The sequence below is a fragment of the Notothenia rossii genome, assembly GCF_949606895.1.
Source record: "Notothenia rossii genome assembly, chromosome: 3".
NCBI lineage: Eukaryota > Metazoa > Chordata > Actinopteri > Perciformes > Nototheniidae > Notothenia > Notothenia rossii.
Window position 1 is genome coordinate 69,038,904 of NC_136901.1, and position 7,606 is coordinate 69,046,509.

Sequence of the window (7,606 nt, forward strand, 5' to 3'; positions counted from 1 at the left end):
GAATTAATATCCGATAATAAAGTTGATCTGTTTTCTTTATTCTTCTCTCTTCCCAGCTCCATCCATCACCGTTCTCTGTTCCTGCAGGTCCTGCTTGCTAATAAATGCTTTATTTTTTGACACAATTACAAATAAAGTCAATGTATTGTATGACATGAAGTTGTGCTTCATTCTGAGTCAATAATAAATTCATTCTGCCTTCAACTGCAAAATGATTGTGGACTGCACCGACATCCATGTAGCTGCCCCCCAGTAAGATGAACCAAGCAAAGCTGACACAAAGCTGTGCTCTTAAGTTGACATGAAGAATTTGTGAAATATTGGTAATTATTTGGAAAAAATGACTGACGATGCAGAAAACTTTTTTTATTTAGGAACAGTGGTCAGGTGAAGCATTTATCACTACATATGTGTCACACTTAAAAGGCCAAACACACCTCGTTTACAACTCCCCAGTTGACAGCCATGACTCCGTCTAAATTGTACCCCCCAAGCACCCTCTTCATGAGGGACGCGCATGGAGTGGATGAAAGTCCCGACCTCAGCACAGCACCAAAATTGCTGGCTGTCAACCTGCCCTGCCTGTGTAACTGCCACTGAGGATTTGTCTGCTGTCCTACGGTGGCTGTCTGGATGGCAGCTTAATGGTCTCTGCTCAGTCGCATTGAGGCAAGAATTGCCTCAAGCCCCCGACCCCCATGCTCCTTCACCAGCTCCGGCACGTTGAAAATGGCCTGATGTTGAGGCTGCAGCTCTGGCTCAGGTGACAAAAGCCATGCCATGCCACGCTGCGCCCCTCAGTGCAGACCTAAACCAGTCTACTTCCTCAGTGGCGATGTCTCTGGCCAGTGGGTTGTATGTCTCCTCTTGCTGTTGGTAGAGTTGAGACACCGGCTGGACTACTTTTGAAGTGCCAGGCTTCCTCCACTGGCACTCAACTTCTGTGGAGCTGATCTGCCACATGGCAAATATTGCCAATGCTGCAGCGTGGCTGCATTTGTACATCCCCCGTGCACAACCACAGACAGCGCTCTGCATCGCGCCATCCTCTCCCATGTAGATCTGTACAAATAAAGTAAGTACCATGTTTGTTAACATGCTATAATAGATTGAATGAGCAATACAAGGATGGTCCAGATCTGGGGGTGGGAGGGTTTATTTTTCCATTGTTTTGTCCTCTTGTCCGATTGTTGTTATTGTTTGTTTTTTCTGAAGTTTTTGTAATTTGTGTTGTATTGGTTGTGATTGTACATTGTATTTTTTTTTAAATGTGTATTACATTTTTGAAAAACATTTGATCAACAAAAAAGGATTTGGTCAGGATCTAGACTCAGTGTGTAGTTTATGAATTAATCAATGCTCTCTACATTAGGAAAACACATACCAGTGTACCAGAGGGAGTCACACACAGCTGTGCCTAGATAACCAAACAAATTGACAAGATAACCAAAATCCTTGAATCTACACACAGCAAATAAACTCAAATGACACAACGAGATGTAAAAAGGAGATCACACATATAGTCGATATAAAACTGGCCGCTTCAATCTGAAGAGCAACTAAAACAAAACACGGGAGTATACCTTGTTCTTGTGAACACTAATGTTATCCACAGCATACACACCCGTATACAGTACACCCGTTCTAGGTTCTGATTGGCTCTCTAGGTTGGCATTCTAGCTTCTGACTGGCTGTCCAGGTTGTCAATCACAGCCGTGGTTCATATTATGCTAGTCGACTCGTAACATCGCTAAACTTTTTTTCTTGACGGTTTTCTCAGTCAACTAATGCTATTGATAACAGTAACATAAATTAACACAGCCCTGCACACTGCAGTCATTATATGCCGGGTCTGTGGTTCATCATCTTCTTTTTCATTCTCCTCCTTATTGACTGACATTAACGTTAAACATTGCACTCATGTTACTCACCGAAACCTTGTAAAGCCGGTCCCGCATGCTGGCTCTTACAGAACCGACTAACTCCCCTTTCGTGTATGTACAGCTCCCAACGGGCCCAGACTTGTAGTGATTTTCACCTCGTTTTATACTTGTATTCTCATTCTGAAAGAATGAGGTGAAATGTTCCAACGTGACGGTCATCTTTGTGTTGGTGACGCGTATTGTGCGGGACCAGAGACATGTAGTTCACTGAGCGGCTTAACATAAAAAAATGTGTTACTTCACAGTTTTACGACACATTTTAATTTTTTTGACTTGCAAAATGTTCTTTTAAATTGACAAACATCATATGTGTCATTCGTGGCACAATTCAAACGGGATCAAAAGATACGTTTTCTCTCTCCATTGAATTCAATGTATAATTTTCCGCTTCCGGGGTCCCATGGAGGCTCCCGGAAGGGGAGGGACTTCGCCTCTCTATTGCAAGTCACAGAGGGGTTGTGTGGGCGCATGAGAGAGAAAGGTTCATGCCTGACTGGGGCCTACAGGAGTGTGCCTCATTGATACTCTGCTTATAGATAGATATATACTTTATTGATCCCAATTTGGGAAATTATTTTGTCACAGAAGCATAAGTGTGTTCAGACTTTATAATACAATAAATTATATGAATAATGATCTGCTTGTCCACCATTTGCTAGCAGACGACTCCCTATCTGGCTGCAAGGAATTAGAACGGCAAGTAAAGAGGCTAAGTTACTTTTTAATTATTTCCAAGAGGTTTTAGAGGCAGTGAAATCAAACTGTACAAAACTTCTGAGCGCTTGTATCCCAACAAGTTACTGCTGACCTTGATTAAGAATAATCCCTCTATGGACTTTTTTCCCTTTTAAATATTTTTTGTAAATATGTTTTGCATAAGGCACAACCTTAGAAAGACTGGAATTTCAAATTAAAATCCAAAAAGAACTATTCAATGCCAGGGGATACAGACTTGGAGAAAAAATTATAATGTCTCTCTATATTTGGGCTTTACAGCGTTGAATACAGACAGACCAACTGGACAAAAAGCCCAAATGCCAAACTTCCTCAAGAGTTCGGTATCAACAGTTTAAAATCCAGCATCTCATGTGTAATACAATTTTCCATTGTTACGCAGACAAACTGTGATTATACATGAACACAATTTAACCAAAGGATTAAATGAGGCAAACTATTTACTTTCCTTCTAGAAAAAATTGATTAATCCAATATGTGTTTTGTTAATGATGTTTCCCTCAAATTTTAGTTTAAAGGTCCCCTATTATAGTCTTTTTCATCAATATACTATAGTTCTCAGTTCAACACAGTCTCACTCCCTAAATGTCCAGGAGCGACGCTTGGTCAGGGTCCTTTGGCATGCAGTTGTGACGCGCCGAGTCTCCTTCAGCTTCATAAACGGACGCAAAGAGCTTTCAACTGATTGCAATGTATTCCCATCGGCGGTGGTATTTGACGCATCCATTTATGTTGGCAGCTCTTAAACGCAATGTGAGCGTCCATTCCCATTGGATTATTGTCGATTGATTTGACAATGATATCTCCACTACTCATCAACTCAAAAACAACAGATTACCTTTGTTAATTAAACGACATTGATAGGTTTAAATTGTGTGCAATGCTTTTGTGTTTTTCCCCTTCAATTCTGAGAAACAACTTGTTTTCTCTGAAATGTGGAGCGCCAAAGAGACTACACTACCCACAATCCCCAGCTATTGTTGTGACGACGCCTGTCCGCTTTGCGACAAACCCCGTGATGAGTCATAAGCTCTTTGCGTCTGTTTATGAAGCTAAAGGAGCCTCGGCGCGTCCCAACTGCACGCCACAGGACCCTAACCAAGCGTCGCTCCTGGATGTTTAGGGAGTGAGAGTGTGTTGCTCAGTTATACAAAACATGTCTCTGAAGTGTTTGGCTCCAAACCCCAAACAGATCATTGCAGCATCCCATAATCCCCTCTGTTTCAGCCCTGTTTCAAAAGTGCTGATTCTGTCTGTTACTTTAGATGAAAATAAGGAGCCACTCCCCACTGAGAGATAATTGGTTAAAAAGAACACAATGGTGCTCTAGGAGGATATTCAGGGGATAAGGGGAGGGGGGGTTACCTTGGTTGCTGATGGTTACACAAGCCAAAATATCTTTATGACATCATAAAGTGACCCAAATCTGATCAGCTCATTTTCAGACTAAAGGTTTTTATATAAATGGATCAGGACAAAAAGAGAGAGAATCTTTTTTCCTGAAACTTTCAGAATCTCTTTACACAGAGGGGACACATGTTTATGTATGAAAGACATGAAAAAGTGGATTTTGCATAATAGGTGACCTTTAAGTCTCTTTTTAGTTTCAGTTTTTTGATGATGAGTATTTGTATATATGCTGAAACAATATCTAAATGAATAGATATAAGCAATGGCGAGAAGCTGTCGAACCTAGGAGAGACAGATATTACCTTGTGCAGGCATCTGAAAGGCCTCAACCCATAACGCCCTTTGTTCCTGCACCGAACCCTATCCGCTAAGCCTATGCATGTGCACCAAATCACATCTTCCCAGAACAACGTTTATTTTGATAGTATGAAAAATGAAAATGAATGGATTATATCAGTCCTGTCATTATTTTTCAGATGAAAAGTTCTCAAACTACAGGTGGAGAATATGAGCAGGAAGAACAATGTTGGTATGGATGAAAGTGAGCTCTTTTGGGAGCAACAACATGAGACACACTTCTTTAGCCAACATTTCTTTGGAAATTGGCAGCATTTAAACTATCTTGAATAACTTATTAGAAGTTTTAGTTTGCAATGTAGTGATTTTTAATTAAACCACCCTACCTTTTTAAGAGCAGTTCCTTTTTTAATCTAGGAGTCACACTGAATCTAAAAATATGTGTCTCACGTCTGTGGTTTCACATTTGCTATGACTCAGCGAAAGAGTGTGAGTTTAGATGCAAATTACCGCAATCACGTTGCTATGGGTTTTGAACGAGCTTTGTGTCACAGCTGCAGCTCCAACGGCAAAATCAGCAGGCAAAACTTAAATAACTAACATCCTGTTGTTTCAGAACATCGACATGCACCTGTCCCTTTCTCCTCATGCAGTGTCTTTGCTTTACGTCTTTCGCACAGCCCCAAAGGGGAGGCACGCCCCACCGTTTGAAAACTCCTTCCATAACAACACACATAATCCCCAAAACACACATAAATACCTGCAGGGCAAATCTTCAAGTTCAACTTTTAAGCATGCGGAAAGCTCTCAACAACATGCAAAGCACACAAAACCAATTATACCCTCCCTTCAACGTACACATGCAAGCACACATGAACATACACATCCATCGGCACACACTAACACACTCTCAGGCCAACTTTTATTGAACAAGAATCCAATTACTTAACCCAGCTTCAGGTTCCAGACCCTCTTTGCTCCTCCACCTTGACAAGTCTGCGTTAATATCTGCTGACAGCCCATGTCCACCGAGCACACTCACCCCCCCCCCCCCCCCCCCCACACACACACACACACACACGCGCTTACAGCTGATCCCCATAAGAGTCTGATTAAATGAAAACTTTGATGCCTATTTCTCCATCCCAGGGTCAATGAATACCAATGAGAGACAGATATCACAGTCCTTGGCATGTGCGAGTGTGAATGACAAAGAGAAAGAATGAGACTTTTCATGCAAGCTCCGTAGCCATGCTCTGTGAATTTTCTTCATCCCCTTTTCATCTCTCCTGTTCATACGTCTCCATGACATCTGGATCTTTATTGTTCCCAGTGCATAGATCACTTATTAAGTCAAGTAATGAGGAGGTCATGCATAATTTCATTTGCTCGAGCGCTACCTGGGGACATTTTCTTACTTCACTAAAATCTATGATAGTTTCCTTTTGAAAGGCTATAACTCTCCTTCAGTAGCAGGCACTGGGGTCACAGATGTTAAATGGGCCATTTATAGATTCCTGGTGGAAGGAGAATATTGTGTTGAGTCGTTTCAGACCTCTTATTGAGGCTATTTGACTCCACGTGGTTTCATTTGCTCCCGGTGATATATCTGATAAAGGACCAGCCTTTCCGAATCATAGCTTTGCTCCTGCACACGCACACGCACACACACACACACACACACACACACACACCCAAACACCCACACACACCCCCTCACACACACACACCGAATGAAAGGCAGTGTATGACGGATGTTATTTAAGAAGAGTGACTTCAGTTAAGCAAATCGAATATCAATATTCCATGGGGGCTATGATTATGGTAAAAAACAATTATGTCCAGAGCAATGGGGGCTTCAAACGTTCCACATCTTTAAAGCAAATGCATTTCGTTTTTTCAACTCGATATTCACAATTGAAGCCCATTTACATTTACACGAGGTATCTGCAGGCATCATTACAATGTAGGCTACTTAGCCAGTGCATTAACACCACCAACAGTACTGTTTACATTACAGACAAATAATACAAAAGCTATGATTTCCCTTTGTTGTGCTACGCTTTATTTCCTTTTGTTTATATTTGTATAATGCATGTGATAACCCCACGTTGCTCGCAGACGCGCCCCCCAACAGGCTTTCATATGGAGAAATATCAAATCACTGCAAACAAATAACATCAGGCGCGGCACATATTTAAAAATGTATGTCCTTGGAGGCGGTTCATGTACGACAATCAGAGACTTTGAGAGATGGGGAAAGCGCTCTGTGTGATACGGTGCGTGTTTTCCTCCGCCTCTATTCTTTTCTCAGCTTAAGAAGTGGGCCGCCATTGGTCAGTTGTCCTGCAGGGATGCTTGCCAAGCTTATCGGTCTGTTACAAATCAGGCAGAGAAATTGCAGCAGGAACATCTCTCCCTTTTCTCTCTGCTCTCGCTTACCAGGATCACTCGAGGGGATTGAGGCGCTAAGAACAGGACAAATCTTCACTTCCTTCTTTGCCTTGCATCTACCTCAGATGTTTCTCCCCTTGCCCCCTCATGGCGAACAAAAGTTACATGTCCGTTTTTTGCTAAATGGGAAACTTTTTAAACATTACATTTTGCATTCATTTGACTGCAGTTTTCAGTTTATTATCTGGCATTAGTTATTCCAGTTTGTGCATAATCCCTGTTTAAAAATGAGGTTAAATATCCTTCTGCAATGAATCCCCTCTCCCTCGTCTAAATTCCCATTTATGACTGTAGTGAATTTACAGATAACATGTGAATTCAACGTGGGTGTAGTTTTCACCCAAATATACCTAAAAGTATGATGTCCTTTCATCATACTACCAACAAATGCTTAATAAGGTTGGGTGAAAAACAGCTCGCGGGAATTTGAGTTGCATTCATGGGATAAATTTGTTTAATGATGTATTTGCCTTTTTCATGTTGGTAATTGGCCACATGAAAGAGGCAATATACCAAATCCACACTGACAGTAGCAGTAGTCCAAAAAGCAGGCGCATTAAATGTTACATCTTATACTGTAAGAAGCAAAACAAGGATGGATTGCCTTCATTACCCCTTGTTTTGTCTCGAAGGACATGACAGATAAATATTGTTGATTGTTCTTTCCACCAAATTACTCTTTAAATGCAGAAGTTATCCTAATGCCGTAAATCCATTGAATAATCCTTCCATGATTTTAAATTGTTCCAACATGTTAGTTAAGCTTA

The 7,606-nt window shown here is 41.3% G+C and overlaps 1 long non-coding RNA gene across 1 annotated transcript; it reads right to left on the bottom strand.

Annotated features, from left to right (window-relative positions):
• Positions 1-351: 351 nt before the first annotated feature.
• LOC307031288 lies at positions 352-2,369 on the bottom strand. The gene is made up of 2 exons (XR_013805912.1): positions 1,932-2,369; positions 352-1,062 (listed from the first exon to the last, which is right to left on the bottom strand). It is a non-coding gene; the product is annotated as an uncharacterized lncRNA (long non-coding RNA).
• Positions 2,370-7,606: the final 5,237 nt, after the last annotated feature.